The 15,532-nt window shown below is 46.9% G+C and overlaps 1 protein-coding gene across 3 annotated transcripts in view; it reads left to right on the top strand.

The window, feature by feature from the left end:
* The window catches only part of MAG (myelin associated glycoprotein), a 61,306-nt gene that overhangs the window by 3,769 nt on the left and 42,005 nt on the right, over positions 1-15,532 (top strand). For 2 of the 3 annotated variants that reach the window (XM_082273605.1, XM_082273607.1), the window contains exon 2: positions 3,910-3,962. The gene's annotated coding sequence lies outside the window, so the exon portion shown is untranslated. Of the gene's footprint in view, positions 1-3,900; positions 3,963-15,532 lie in introns of those variants that run through there. The other variant, XM_082273606.1, reaches the window with a different exon arrangement.

The raw sequence follows: 15,532 nt of genomic DNA, 5'->3' as shown, positions 1-15,532 counted from the left end.
GTTCCTGCGAAGCAGGAACACGGATCAATGCCTTCCTCTAGTAAAAGCACCCCCAAACAACTGGCTAGACACATGGTTAACCCTTTGTTCGCCCCTTATGTTTAACCCCTTCCCAGCCAGTGTCATTAGTACAGTGACAGTGCAAATTTTTAGCACTGACAGTGATCAGTGCCACTGGTCCCCAAAAACGTGTCAAAAGTGTCAGTTAGTGTCAGAATGTCCGCCACAATATCGCAGTCCCCCTATAAGTCGATGATCGCCGCCATTTCTAGTGAAAAAAAAAATCCTGTATATATCACATAGTCTGTAAACGCTATAACTTTTGCACAAACCAATCAATATACGCTTATTGAGATTTTTTTCACCAAGCTGAAGACCAAAGCTGGTCATTACCCAGTAGAAGTTTGTTTGTACACTTGTACAGAAAATTAAAAAAAAAATCTTTTGTCAGAGCTTTTGATCTTACCATTATGGAGTCAATGGGTTTTGATCAAAAGTCCTTAGAATTTTGTCCAGGCCTTCTACTTGAATGGAATCCTAGATGTATTAAACAGGTTTTTGTTTTGCCAAGACCAGCCTTTCTCAAACTTTTCAACACAGGGGAACCCTTGAAGTAAATTTCTGGTCTCGGGGGACCCCTGCTAAAAATTAAAAATCTACAACTCATGACACATTAGTGTGACGGTCAGTGGGAAGAATGCTCCTTACTCTTGTCATCATTGAGAAGAAAGTTCCCCTTACAGATAGCTAAAAGGAACAATGGTGTCATTGGGAACTTATCAGAGAGGCAGAAATTGCCCATTGCTCAAGGAACCCCTAGCAACCTCAGGAGGAACCCTGTTTGAGAAACCCTGGCAGGGGCTGACTGGCAACTTTCAGCCCAGGGGGCAAGTACAAACCAGAGGCCCATGGTGCATCAACTTGGTCCCCCTCCCACTCTCCCTCTTCCCCATCTCCTCCTGACCCCATTCCAGGCTGAAGCTCCGCTCCAGGTACTGTCTACTCACTGGCCGAATCCGGGTTCCCGACCTGGACAGCGGGAACAGGTTGGGGGCAGCTGGGACAGCTCGGTCGGGACTTCCTGGGGGAGGAGAGTCCCCAGTGGGGCATGGAATGGGCCTCTGCTCAGACACAGTTTACACCATCCATGCTGGGGGAGAGGACTGTGCTCTGTCCTTGTCTTCATCCCGCACTCAGTAGGTCAGCAGTGGGGACTTTTTAGTTCTTATCACCAGGAATCCTTTAGGCATGTCTGTGGCAGAAGCGGTGCAGCCTTTCTACAAGGTATCAGAGCGGCCCGGGGGGCTATTTCCCCCCTGCCCCCTGGCCCAGTCCTCCCCTGAACCCTGACCTAGAACATGTGCATTACAATATGAACACGTTTTCCCGAATGGAAACCACATTCACAGTTAGAATTTGGTTAGTGAAAACATTTCCATCCCGCTCCTTCAAATATTCGCCGGCTGTGGTTGAAAATTTGACTCCGCTAGCCATAAGAAAATTGGACAAATGTTCTGAAAACTTAAATTTTTTAATAAAATTCTACTGCTATATGGCCAGCTTAACAACAGAGGATTGTGCACACATGCAAAAGAAATAACCATTAAATATAACAAGGCAACTAAGACCTGATCAAAATGAGTAAAAATGGGGAATTTGTTCCACCATATGGCCATATCGTGCTCAAGCCCACCACTACGTCAAAGTACCCCATTATCAGTGGGTCCTACACTATCCCTAAAATGAAGGATAAATCCAACCTCTCTTATCCATTGGAGACTGGAGATACTTACTCCTACATAAGAGGGACTCCTCCTATATCTGCTCATTAGTGGAACTTATCTGAGAGGCAGAAATTGCCTGTTTTTCAAGGAACCCCTAGCAACCTCAGGAGGAATCCTTGTTGAGAAACCCTGGCCTAGAACATGTGCGCTACAATATGAACAAATTTTCCCGAATGGAAACCACATTCGCAGTTAGAATCTCGTTGGTGAAAACATTTCCATCCCGCTCTTTAAATTTTTCGCCACTGTGGTTGAAAATGTGACTCCGCTAACCATAAGATATTAGACAAATGTTCTGAAAACTAAAATTTTTAAATAAAATTCTACTGCTATATGGCCAGCTTAACTCATGAACTTGTTGAAACCATAAAGTGCCTACACATTACCAGAACTGTTGTTCCCTTAGACCAGGGGTCTCCAAACTATGGCCCGGGGGGCCAAATATGGCCTGCTGCAAGATTTGATCCAGCCCTCTGATGTACGAGGGGATTCTGATGAGGACCATGATGTTAGGGGGGACTCTGATGGGGACTCTGATGTAAGGGGGACTTTGGTGGGCAACCTGATGCAAGGGAGGAGGCGTTCTGATGTAAGGGGGGCTCTGATGGGGACCCTGATGTTAGGGGAGACTCTGATATGGATTCTGATGTAAGGGGGATTTTGGTGGGCAACCTGATGTCAGGGAGGGGGGAGGTTCTGATGTAAGGGGGGCTCTGATGGGGACCCTGATGTTAGGGAAGACTCTGATATGGACTCCGATGCAGGGGGGACTTTGGTGGGCAATCTGATGTAAGGGAGGGGGGGTTCTTATGTAAGAGGGCTCTGAAGGGGACCATGATGTTAGGGGAGACTCTGATGTAAGGGGGGACTTTGGTGGGCAACCTGATGTAATGGAGGAGGTTTTCTGATGTAAGGGGGGCTCTGATGGGGACCCTGATGTTAGGGGAGACTCTGATATGGATTCTGATGTAAGGGGACTTTGGTGGGCAACCTGATGTAAGGGAGGAGGGGTTCTGATGTAAGGGGGGCTCTGATGTGGACCCTGATGTTAGGGGAGACTCTGATATGGATTCTGATGTAAGGGGGACTTTGGTGGACAATCTGATGTAAGTGAGGGGGGGTTCTTATTTAAGGGGGGCTCTGAAGGGGACCCTGATGTTAGGGGAGACTCTAAAGTGAAGGGGGGACTTTGGTGGGGAACCTGATGTAAGGGAGGAGGTGTTCTGATGTAAGGGGGGCTCTGATGGGGACCCTGATGTTAGGGGAGACTCTGATATGGATTCTGATGTAAGGGGGACTTTGGTGGGCAATCTGATGTAAGGGAGGGGGGTCCTTATGTAAGGGGGGCTCTGATGGGGACCCTGATGTTAGGAGGGACTCAGATGCAAGGGAAAACTCAAGTTCATTTGAAATTTCTTAATTTTTGTTTTGCAGAAGATTTTCTCTGCTGTTCCAACTTATAACATGCTGATTAAAAAAAAAAAACCTTTTAATTAATTTACAGTAAATTTAATGTGTTCATTTAAAAACCGTTTTTTTTTTTTTTTGGCCCACAAATATTTGTGAATGATGCAATGTGGGAGATTTACTAAAACTGGAGCACTCAGAATCTGGTGCCGCTGTGCATGGTAACCAATCAGCTGCTATCTTCAGCTTCAATGAAGTTTTCACAATAAAACCTGGAAGCTGATTGGTTCCTATGCAGAGCTGCACCAGATTTTGTTAAGTAAGGCCCCTTTCACACGAGCTTTCCGATCCGGACCCTATTTTCCATCCGTCTGAAGGATCGGATCGGATAGGATCGGACAGGCGGTCCGTTTTCATCCGATCTTCCCATAGAGGAGAGCGGGGATCTGACAGCTCCGTCTCTGCAAAGTAGGTGGAGACGGAGCTGTCACCCGCCTGCCTGATTGGCCCCTGCTAACCAAAACGGAGTCTGCCGGGTGGGAAGCCCATGTGAAAGGACCCTAAATCTACCCCAGTGTGGCCCTTTCACTGAAATGTCTGAGGACCCCCATTGTTAGTCAATGTCAATATTGAGGACCCCCATTGTCAATATTAAAATGACATCAGCCATCCCTGAATTATTTATCTGATCATTTTATTTATTTCTTTGATGTCCTAGATCGCCCTGATCATTATTTTATGACTGGTTTCTTGAAGCTGCACATAGTTTGGGTAAGTTTTAGAGATCATCTCTGTTTTCCTTTTAAAAAAATGTTTCTGTTACTAATATTACAAAGCTGATTTGATCTTAAAATAAAACCTAATGGCAATTTTATTTTATAAATGCAGAACTTGGCTTATATAATCAGGGCTGTCTTTAATATTGATTAGACCCTGGGCAAACATTTTCTTGGGCCCTCCCGAATCAACTTATCAACTATTTCAAGGGGAAGCAGCCTTGGGCCCCACCTATAACAATGACTGGGCCCGGGGCAGCTGCCCCTTTTGCCCTGTGTTAAAGGTGGCCCTGTATATAATGAGCCATGATGTCTGCCCCTTCTACAATAGAATTAAAACAATACAAAGTATTTCAATCTTAAAGTGTTACTAAACCCACAACAGTAAAATCAGTGTGTATATGCAGTAAACTTGCAGGGGTGTCAAACTCCACTTCCATTGCGGGCCGCATAAGCATTATGGTTTCCCTCAAAGGGCCGGTTATATCTGTAAGATTAGATGTCCAGAGCACCCCACGCCCCCCTTACACCCTTACATCACAATGCACCCCCTTACCAGAGGGTGGATCTGGGAAGAATTGCAGGGTCTGGAGGAGAACCAGAGAAGGGCTGGAGTCAGCTTCCAGAGTCTGCTGAATGCTGAGACCAGGGGAGGCAGAGACAAGGTGGTGTTTTGCTGCTGCACAGAGAGGTGCAGGATCTGTAGGAGGAGTTCTGCCCTCCTCTCTGATGCGGACTGCTGATTAGGAGGGGGGGGGGGGCAAAGACAAGCCTTTCTGCAGCTGCACAGAGTACTGCAGGATCTGGCAAAGGAGTTCTGTCCTCTCTGCTGCCGACTACTGAGAAAAGGTGGGGACAGAGACAAGGGGGCTGCCACAGCTGCATGAGAGGTGCAAGGGCCACGTGAAATGGCCTGGGGGGGGGCGCATTTGGCCCGCGGGCCTTGTGTTTGACACCTGTGCAGTAAAGCATGCTTGTTATACTCACTGTGGGACCCAAGGGGTTAATCATCGACATTGTGTAAAAAGGCTGTCATCTCTGATCCTCCCCTTCCTCCACTGCCCCCAAACCATTTCCTGTTAGTACAAAGCCTTTGGAGTCAATCTGCACACGCTCAGTTTGGTATGTATTGCTAGAGAGTTTTTTTCTTGGGAGGGTGCATGTGGCCAGCACAGGGCCAATCAGCACTGTCCAGACCAGTGGTGGCTGGTGCTCCATCAGTCGGGGGCGGGCGGCAGACGGACCCCCCTCTGCAATTACTCCAGCCTGCACCACCATATCCCCCCGTGCCATTTTACTTACCTTGCTCCGGGGGACTGATAGGCAGCGGCGGCGGCTTCCCCCTCAGTCTCCATGTTCCCTCTCGGCGGCTGTCTCCTCCCTCTGTCTTGACCAATAGGATGCCTTTTCCTTTCGGGGCAATCGGGAAACAGGTCTCAGGACCCGCTTCCTGATTGGCCGGGAGGAGAATCAGTGCGGCAATTGCAAATATTCATTCGCTATTGTCACACAACTGGGTGGGCTCGGGGCGCAGTGCTCTGCCCCCCGAGCCCACCCTTTTTTGAAGCCTATTAAAGCCTCTGTATATGCAGTAAAGCATGCTTGTTATACTCACTTTTTATTTTTATACTTTTTTTTCTTTTTTTTGTTAGTATTGAATGAACTTGTTAATTTTTCTTTTTCCGGGCTGTAACTTTTCTGCTGCTGTAGCTGACTATAATTGCTTTCCCATAATCATAGGAGAGCGAGACTTAGAAAACAGTGTGCCGCTGTTCACAGTCCCAAATATACCAGTTTTATCTCTGGGCTGCCATCTCCACAGTAGCTATTACTTCCAGAAATAAAGTATTAGCAGAGGATGAGACAGCTTCGTGCTATGGTAAGGGTAATTGACTCTAATAATTATGTCCTATTGTTAGATGAGCTGGAGGGATCCTGCCGAGCTTTTGTTAGTGGAAGTCTTTAGAAATAAGAATGCACTATAGAAGCCTCATCTGTCCACTGGTTGAGTTAAAGAGGAACTTCGGGCAAACATATAGACACAATATAGATAGATGTCAAGGTGAACTGTGTCAATAGCCAAAGGATTTGTAGTTCTGCTCAGCAAGTCTTGTGATCAGGGCCGGCGCTACCTATAGGCAAGGTAGGCGCCCGCCTAGAGCACACATCATTAGGAGGCGCAACGCCAGCATGCCGCTGGCATGTTAGGCATGTCCTGGAGCTGGCACTGTTTGCCTTTCAGGTTTTCCAGCCTGGTCCAGAGACGCAGGTGCAGGCCCCCAAGCTATAGGCCGGTGGACCATGGCCTGGCATGAGGAAGTGAATTGGTACCGCCACTATTTGGCTTCAGGCCGGGTCCAAAGGCATGGGTACGGGCCTGTGGACCAAGTCTAAAGAAATAGGTGTAGAGGCGCCGCAAAAATCTTAGAGTAATGAGTAAAGAGTAGAGTAGAGTAAAGAGTAGAGTAGAGTAGAGTAAAGAGTAGAGTAGAGTAGAGTAGAGTGTAGAGTAGAGGGTGCCAGACAGCCAGCCACCCACCCACCAGAGGGTGCCAGACAACCAGCCACCCACAGACAGAGTGCCAGCCAGCCACAGGCCCTGTACCAGCCAGCCACAGACACTGTACCAGCCAGCTGCCCACACGCCCTGTATCAGCCAGCCACCCACAGCCCCTGTGCCAGCCACCCACCTACCACAGGGTGCCAGCCAGCCACCCACCCACCATAGGGTACCAGCCAGCCAGCCACCCACCACAATGTTCCAGACAGCCAGCCATCCATCCACCACAGGGTGCCAGCCAGCCACCCACCACAGGGTGCCAGCCAGCCACCCACCACAGGGTGCCAGCAAGCCAGACACCCACCCAACACAGGGAGCCATCCAGCCACCCACCACAGGGTGCAAGCCAACCACCCACCACAGGGATGCTCAGAGGGAAGGAAAGAGAACTGCAAGGACTTAGTTGAGAGCAACTCTCAAAACTCTGAGGTGGGGCCGGGCGCTAGGGATGGATAGGAACCGTGTGTGTCATGAGGGAATTGGGCACTTCAGAGACACATACAAATAGGAGGTGTTCATGCTGGGACTTGTAGTCCTTTACTTTTGGGGGATGTGACCCCCCCAAAAGTGTGGTACTACAGGTCCCAGCAAGAACCCCTAAAATCTAAGGGGTCATATCAGGGGTTCATGCTGGGACTTGTAAACCTTCAATTTTGGAGGGAGACGCATCCTTAGATCTAAGGGGTTCATGCTGGGACTTGTACTCTTTCAATTTTTGGGAGGGGTCACATCCTTAGATCCCAGGGGTTCATGCTTTTAATGTACAGAGAGGTAGACGAGGTGCTGTAATAGGAAGAGGTGGAGCCTAAAGTGGAATTGGTGGAGTTACAAATGAAGGGGTGGGTCCTAAACAGGAAGGGGTGGGGCAAATTTAGATGGGGGAGGGCGACACCACTGGAAACAGCACAGTGATGATCTCTCTCTGCCACTCTGATTTCTTCTCCTTACAGCATGCTTTTTCTGCTGCGTCTTCCTTTCCTAGTCCAAGCTCTGCTGTGTGGAGGCTAAAAGAGGCTGAAACCAGGTCAAATTTAGGGTACTTAGACTGTTTGCATTACAAAAATCAATTGATTAATGATTACAAAGCTGCATTAAATTGTTCTTTAATATCTGCCTAGAGTTCAGCTTTAAAATATTGTGAAAATTGTAAAATATCAATAAACTGCCCCATAATCCCTCCATAGCATCTATAAAACCCGCAAGTATAATAAAGCCCAGAGTAGATACAGCGAGTGAGGATGAATGTGACTCCACAATGGAAGGCCTGTGCAGGGCGTAGTCACGCACACACAGCACCATTGTTCATGGACATGTTTGGTCTTCTTGTGCCGCTCGGAAAGACAAGTATATTTCTAATTTCAACATAAAGAACATTGTTTCTCTGTCAATGAAAATGGGGCCTGCTTGTGGTCACTGTGTTAGCATTGTGGGTTGTGCTGATGAAATGGAGTCCTCACTGATGGCTCTGCACAGTGTCCTGGGGAAAAAAACCTTAATTGTTTCCATTGTGGCATCTTAACACAGGTACAAGTCAGCTCCTGACCACTGCTTACTTGGTACAACTAAAAGTCCACCAGTTGTTTGCTGTCTGATATCAGTGATTCCTTTTCTGACTCCTTTGACTCCAGTGTCTTTGTTTCCTCCGCTTTTGTCAGTCTTTTAAAAGTGTGATCAGTTTTTCACATTTTGCTTGAAATACTATAATGGTCAGTAATTTGTGCACTATGTTGTACTGTCTGCGAGAGATTATAACTTCTAGTCCCATTTTCCCTCTCTCCATGTTCTTCTTCTTTCCTGTCCCTCTCTCCATGTTCTCCTCCTCCTCCTCACCTGTCCTCTATCCCTCGCTCCATGTTCTCCTCCTCCTCACCTGTCCCCTATCCCTCGCTCCATGTTCTCCTCCTCTTCTTCTGTCCCTTGTCCCTCTCTCATGTTTCTCTCCTCCTCTCATATCTTCTATCCCTCTCTCCCAGTTCTCCTCCTCCTCTCCTGCCCTCTGTCACTGTCTCCATAATTTCCTTCTCTTCTCCTGTCCCTCTCACCCTGTTCTCCTGCTTCTCTCCTGTCCCCTGTCCCTGTCTTCATGTTCTCCTCCTCTTCTCCTGTCCTCTGTCCCTCTCTCCATGTTCTCTTCCTCCTCTCCTGTCCTCTGTCCCTCTCTCCATGTTCTCTTCCTCCTCTTCTCCTGTCCTCTGTCTCTCTCTCTCCATGTTCTCTTCCTCCTCTCCTGTCCCCTGTCCCTCTCTTCATGTTCTCCCCCTCTTCTCCTGTCCTCTGTCCCTCTCTCCATGTTCTCCGACTCCTCTCCTGTCCTCTGTCCCTCTCTCCATGTTCTCTTCCTCCTCTCCTCTGTCCCTCTCTCCATGTTCTCTTCCTCCTCTTCTGTCCTCTGTCCCTCTCTCCATGTTCTCCTGCTCCTCTCCTGTCCCCTGTCCATCTCTCCATATTCTCTGATTCCTCTCCTGTCCTCTGTGCCTCTCTCTGTGTTCTCTTCCTCCTCTCCTGTCCTCTATCCTTCTCTCTGTTTTCCGGGTCATCTCCTGTCATCTGTCCCTCTCTCCATGTTCTCCTGCTCCTCTCCTGTCCCGTGTCCATCTCTCCAGGTTCTCTGACTGCTGTCCTGTCCTCCGTTTCTCTCTCCATGTTCTCCTCCCCCTCTCCTGTCCTCTGCCCCTCTCTCCATATTCTCCTCCTCCTCTCCTGTCCCCTGTCCATCTTTTCATCTTCTCCTCCTCTCCTGTCCCATGTCCCTCTTTCTATGTTCTGCTCCTCCTCTCCTATCCTCTGTCCGTTCTTCCATTTTTTCCTCTATCTTTCCTGTCCTATCTTCCTCTCTCTATGTTCTCCTCCTTCTCTCATGTTCACTGTCCTTCTCTCTCCATCTCCTCCTCTGCTGTCTTCTGTCCCTCTATTTCTATATCCTCCTCTGATTTCCTCTCACACTCTTTTTCCATCTATTCCTCCTCATTTCCTGTCTTCTGTCCCTCTCCATCTCCTCATTTCCTGTCCTCTGTCCCCCTCCATCTCTTCCACTCCTGTCTTCTGTCCCTCTCCATCTCCTCATTTCCTGTCTTCTGTCCCTCTCCATCTCCTCATTTCCTGTCCTCTGTCCCCCTCCATCTCTTCCACTCCTGTCCTCTGTCCCTCTCCATCTCTTACACTCCTGTCCTCTGTCCCTCTCCATCTCTTCCACTCCTGTCCTCTGTCCCCCTCCATCTCTTCCACTCCTGTCCTCTGTCCCTCTCCATCTCTTCCACTCCTGTCCTATGTCCCTCTCCATCTCTTCCACTCCTGTCCTCTGTCCCTCTCCATCTCCTCATTTCCTGTCCTCTGTCCCCCTCCATCTCTTCCACTCCTGTCCTCTGTCTCTCTATCTCCATCCCCACTTTTCATTTCTTTTCAGACTCCATCCCCAACCTCTTCCTCTTCTGTTTCTCTAATGCTCTCTCCATAAGTCCACTGTTCTCTAATTCTCTATTTTTCTCTTTCCATCACTCTACAATTCTCTCTCTTCATCACACTCACCCTGCCAGATTTCTCTTCATTTTCCATCTCTCTCTTTCTCTCTCTAATTTCTTTTGTGTTTCTCTCTCTTTGTCACTTTCTTCCCCTCTTCTTTGTTTCATCAGTCCATTTTTCTCTCTAATTCTTTCTCTCCTTCTTTCCACCGCTCTCCCCTTCAAGCCACTCTTTGCTTCTCTTTTTCTCGCTTTCTAATCTTTTCTCTCTCTCTCTCCTCTCTCCAACTCTCTTTCTTTCCCTAGTCCTCTCTCCATTTCTCTCTCCATCACACTCATCTCCCTCGGCCCCTCTCCCTTTTTGAATCTGTTTTACAGGACAATTCTCATATTTACCTTTCACATTCCGCTTAGGAAAACTCTTCAGTTTGATAGAAGAATGAGAGTTCTCGGGAATTATTTTATGAGTTATATTTGCATCTTCTAATATTCGGCGTCATATGTTTCCAATCTGTTTATTTTGCTTTTGATTGACTTCATCTACATATTAAAGCAGAATATAACAACACCATACTGCCGCCCGACTTTAATGATCTCTCGACCAGAATGCGGGGACAGGAGGCGGTGGTGGGGGATTTTGGAAGTGGTTTTGTTCTGTGACACATGTGACATGCCCGATTCATAGACAAGTTCACCGGGGGGCCCCGATAAGAAGAGAGGAATGTGACTGCTGATGATCTATAGCAAGGGTTTCCAATCTTTTTAGTGTGAAGCTCACACATCATTTAGTTAGATTAATTTTTTAAGCCTATTAGAGTGATGTTTCTATGTCTTTATAGTGAAGGAAGTGGCGGCACGCTTGGTGATTCACATTCTAGTTTAGGCACATTATGCAGCGGGTAATCTTGTCTTCTGGATTGCCATTGTGAAGGTGATGGAGTGGACGTGCCCGTTGTGGTGCTTATCCCAAGAGTCTCGGCTGACTTCTAGTGTGGGCGGAAGTGCCTCACCGCGCTCCCTGCAGAAAACCGGAAGTGCGTCATCACGCATGCCGCGACCGGAAGTGCGTCATCGCGCACCGGAAGTGGAAGTGCGTCATCACACACCGGAAGCGGAAGTGCGTTATCACATCTTCCATTAAGGGGACATTATAAAAGAGCGTGCTGCAACATGTGGGCTTTGCCTTTGACAACGTCTGCCGGTAGGACGAAACGCGTCAGACACGCCAGCTCCCATGCAGACACGCTTCTAGCCGCGGCAATTTTCTTACTACATGCCTGAATCATATAGCTGACATGTGAGTGTTTTACCTTTGTTTTTATTTGAATAAATGTACATACTTCACCATGTGAGCCCCACTTATTTTTTTGGAGGAACATCATTATCCAACTTTTGGGGTCCTTGAAGTTTATGAGGTTGTACTGTTCCATATGAATGTTCCGTGGTGGATTTGGTGCTGAACCTGGAGTGGACCCTTCCCTGGTGATTGATTTCACACTCTTTGCTTGGTGGACCTTCCGTAACAGGAGGTCTAAAGTTCTGGTAAGGGAATTACCTTATTTATGCACGTGGTGATCGTCAGGATTGCGTCTTCACTCATGGTGTTGGAATTTATTTGTATTTATTTCTACATCTCAGCATCTATTCTGACGGACTTCATGGACTTTGTTCACTCATTGTCTTTTTAGTGTCATAATTTAATGTGGCGCTGTACTTGAATACTAGAAAAAAATGGTAAATGATACAAACAGAGGAATCCCAATTCCAAATACTGGTGGAGACACAGGTGCTCCACACGTGCTTAATTACAGTCCAAAAGGTCTCCAAGTGATCCCTTGTCCGTGCTCCACCATATATAATAATGAATAGAAACTTACCAGATGTGTCATCAAAAAGATCACCAGATAATGCGGCCGGTTAGTCGTCGTCATTCATTAACCAGGCATGTGTATAAAAAAGATACACGAATTGCTCCTTGCGCAATTTCCCAGCATAAGAAATGTATTAAAAGGACAGTATTCTACTCACAAGTAAAATGAATACATCAGACATTCAGAAATGATAGTCCTGTGTCGGGCGTGCTGACATCACCGCTATGTCCTCCAACCCAAAGTACGATTCGTCTCAATAGACTTGGTAACAGGGGCAATGGATATACTGTAATTAGTTAGGCCCCATTCTTGGTGTCATTAGGAGGAACTGTGCCCCATTATTGGTGCAATTGGGAGGAACTGTGCCCCATTATTGGTGCCATTGGGAGGAATTGTGCCCCATCATTTGTGCCATCGGGAGGAATTGTGCCCCATCATTTGTGCCATTGGGAGAAATTGTGCCCCATCATTTGTGCCATCGGGAGGAATTGTGGCCCATCATTTGTGCCATTGGGAGGAATTGTGCCCCATCATTTGTGCCATTGGGAGAAATTGTGCCCCATCATTTGTGCCATCGGGAGGAATTGTGCCCCATCATTTGTGCCATTGGGAGGAATTGTGCCCCATCATTTGTGCCATCGGGAGGAATTGTGCCCCATCATCGGTGTCAATGGGAGGAATTTTGCCCCATTGTTAGTGTCAGTGGATGAAATAGTACTCCAAGGGCCAAATAAAAGCAAGCAAAGGGCCGCATCTGGCCCCCGGGCTACATTTTGGAGACCACTGAGGTAAACAAATCTATTTAATTTTGGATAAAGCGGAGATGGATTAGAACCCTTGTCAGGTTTTTACTGATTCCTGTGTCCCAATTCCGGAGCTACACCCATTCTAATTGTCTCGGTGACCTATATCACTGAACATGAAAGAATATCCAAATGTTAAATTGTCACCAGAACAGGAATAGAGGGGAAAAGCAATGGGAATGCTAGTTCTGGTGACAGCCATGGATTCCCCAATTTTAGAGGGATTTCCTCTCACTTCTGGTGTTGGGTATGGGACAGGAAGTGAAGGAAAATCTCCCCAATGGAACAAAGATGGCAAAAAAAGACCTGAAGAGAGGTTTAACGCTCCCTTAATCTATTGAGAATGAGAAAAAAAGTTGTTCCTTTAGTTCTACTTTAAATAATGACAAAGTTACTGAATAAACTGGTCTATAAGTAGAAATTTAACATTTTCTGTGGTCCATTGTGGGGGGTGTTGATGGGGTGTACAGGTGCCAGAGATAAAGGGGTTAAAGAAAGACTAAAGGGGGTGTTACCACCTCCAGGCACACCTGTGTACAAGACTTCCTGGGACAGGAAGTCAAGGGAAATCTTCCCATTGGGACAGAGATGGTAAAAAAAAAAACTAATGAGGGGTCTGATGCACCCTTACTCTATCCAAAATGAAAAAAACGGTCTTGCCTTTAGTTATACTTTAAATACCAGCTCAGTATTTGTGATGTGCAACATTGAATACACAATAAAATGACTGGCTTACCTGTGCATCTGCAGTGTCATCTAATGGCTCTTCATCATGGGTGGTGGACAATGAGATTAAAAAAGATGGCTCCAAAGTTGACACAGACCACCTGACCTCATCTTGGTCCACAGGAGAACTTTCACAATGTCAGGGCCATGGCACATAGACCTTATTGGTGGCAGCTCCAGACGTCCTGTTCATTCTGTTAAGGAGTAGAGTGTTGCACCATGTAAGCCGTTGACCAAAGTAGACATTTTTTCGGCAGTACGTTTACCTCTTCTTCTGCCGGAAGGAAATATTAACCACTTAAGCCCCGGAAGATTTTACCCCCTTCCTGACCAGGGGGTATTTTGCGATTCGGCACTGCATGACTTTAACGGACAATTGCGCGGTCGTGCGACGCTGTACCTAAACGAATTTGATGTCCTTTTTTTCCCACAAACAGAGCTTTCTTTTGGTGGTATTTGATCACCTGTGCGATTTTTTGATCACGCGCTATAAACAAAAAAAGAGCGTCAATTTTGCAAAAATAACAATATTTTTCACATTTTTTTATATGAAATTCCCCCAAAAAAAAAAGTAAAAATCCAAATTTTTTAAAATTTTCGGCCAATTTGTTTTATGCTACATATGTTTGGTAAAAAAAATTGCAAAAAGCGTATTTTGATTGGTTTGCGCAAAAGTTATCGCGTTTACTAACAAAGGGAAAGATTTTTGTCATTTTTGTTGTTTTTTTTTTTAACGCGTAATGACGGCGATTTGCGATTTTTTTTGCGGTACTGCGACATTGGGGCGGACAGATCGGACCCTTGACTGACATTTGTGACACTTTTGGGGTTACCAGTGACATTTCTACAGTAATCAGTGCTATACATATGCACTGTTACTGTAAAAATACACTGGTTGTGAAGGGGTTAACTTTATTTGGAAGGGAGGGGCTGTGTGTATCCCTAGGGGCGTGCTTTCTACTGTGATTGGCTGTGGCTTGAGCTGTAAGGACACTGATCAACGGATCTACATACTAGATCCGTTTTATCAGTGTCTTTACAGCGAGGAGAATGACAGGTGGCTTGTTTACACAAGCTGCCTGACATTCTCCCTCTCCCCCGCCGATCGCCGAGTGACCGGCGGACATCGGGTCCGCTGGTCACACGCGCGGGGGGGGTCCGTGACCACGCGGGAGCGGGAGCGCGCCTCCGGCGGCGCGCGCTCGCTCCCTAGACCCTCACAAGCTAGTGACGTAGCCCTACGTCACTTTGCCTGTGAGGGGCTGACCGCCGACGTAGATCGGCGTTAGGCAGTCGGCAAGTGGTTAACCGGCAGTAAGAAACATGACTACTGTACATGAAGCCACAAAGAGATGCAGATGCGATTACACTGACACAATGGGGGGCATTGGGTGGTAATTAGTGTAGTTACCATATGCAGATAGGGATTAATGTCTCCATGGGATAGAGGAGCCATCCCGTCTCTCTTCACACCTAAGTGGGATTTGGGATAGTGTCGGTCTTTGTAAAGTCCCTCAAATGAGGAGGTTAGCTTGAGATGATGGTTCACTAAAAAAAACCATGGTGGAATATAACTACTTTGTCTTTAGCCTAGTACACACGCAACGAATTTCCGCCGACCGGTCGTCCATCTTTTGTCCAGAGTTGTGTTTTGTTGGTTGGAATGTGCCTAGACTGCGCACGAATTTTGTCGAACGACAGAATTCTACTTCAGAAGTGATGTCATGTGTTGGTTTGCTTTCTTTGTGTTCTTTCTTCTCTGAGCATGCCCAGACTTGCTCATAGGATTTTTCCCTGTCGAAATCTGTACTGACTGCACGAAAATCGGATGTGTTTTGACGGAGGACAAAAATTTTATAGCCTGCACACCAGATTTTTTTCGGCCGAAAAGTCGGAGTCGGTTGTCGGAAGCATCATACTAACAAGCCGAAAATCGGCAGATCGGTCGTCGGACGAAAATTCCCGGCCCGAATTTCCACTCGTGTGTAAGGGGCTTTTGTTTAGGCCATGTTTCATTCCTGATTTTTTTCTCTTTCAATAATTTTTGTTGTAGAGTTTTAAACATCATATATAAAGACATACAATATCAAAATAAATGTCACCAAGAGGATGCACCCTCCGAAGTGTTCAATGGCCTTATTGTAATA

This window comes from Pelophylax lessonae (assembly GCF_965119305.1).
Source record: "Pelophylax lessonae genome assembly, chromosome: 12".
In the NCBI taxonomy this organism is placed as follows: Eukaryota; Metazoa; Chordata; class Amphibia; order Anura; family Ranidae; genus Pelophylax; species Pelophylax lessonae.
The sequence above is the reverse complement of the archived record's forward strand: the minus strand, read 5'-3'. Positions and strand labels throughout refer to the sequence as shown.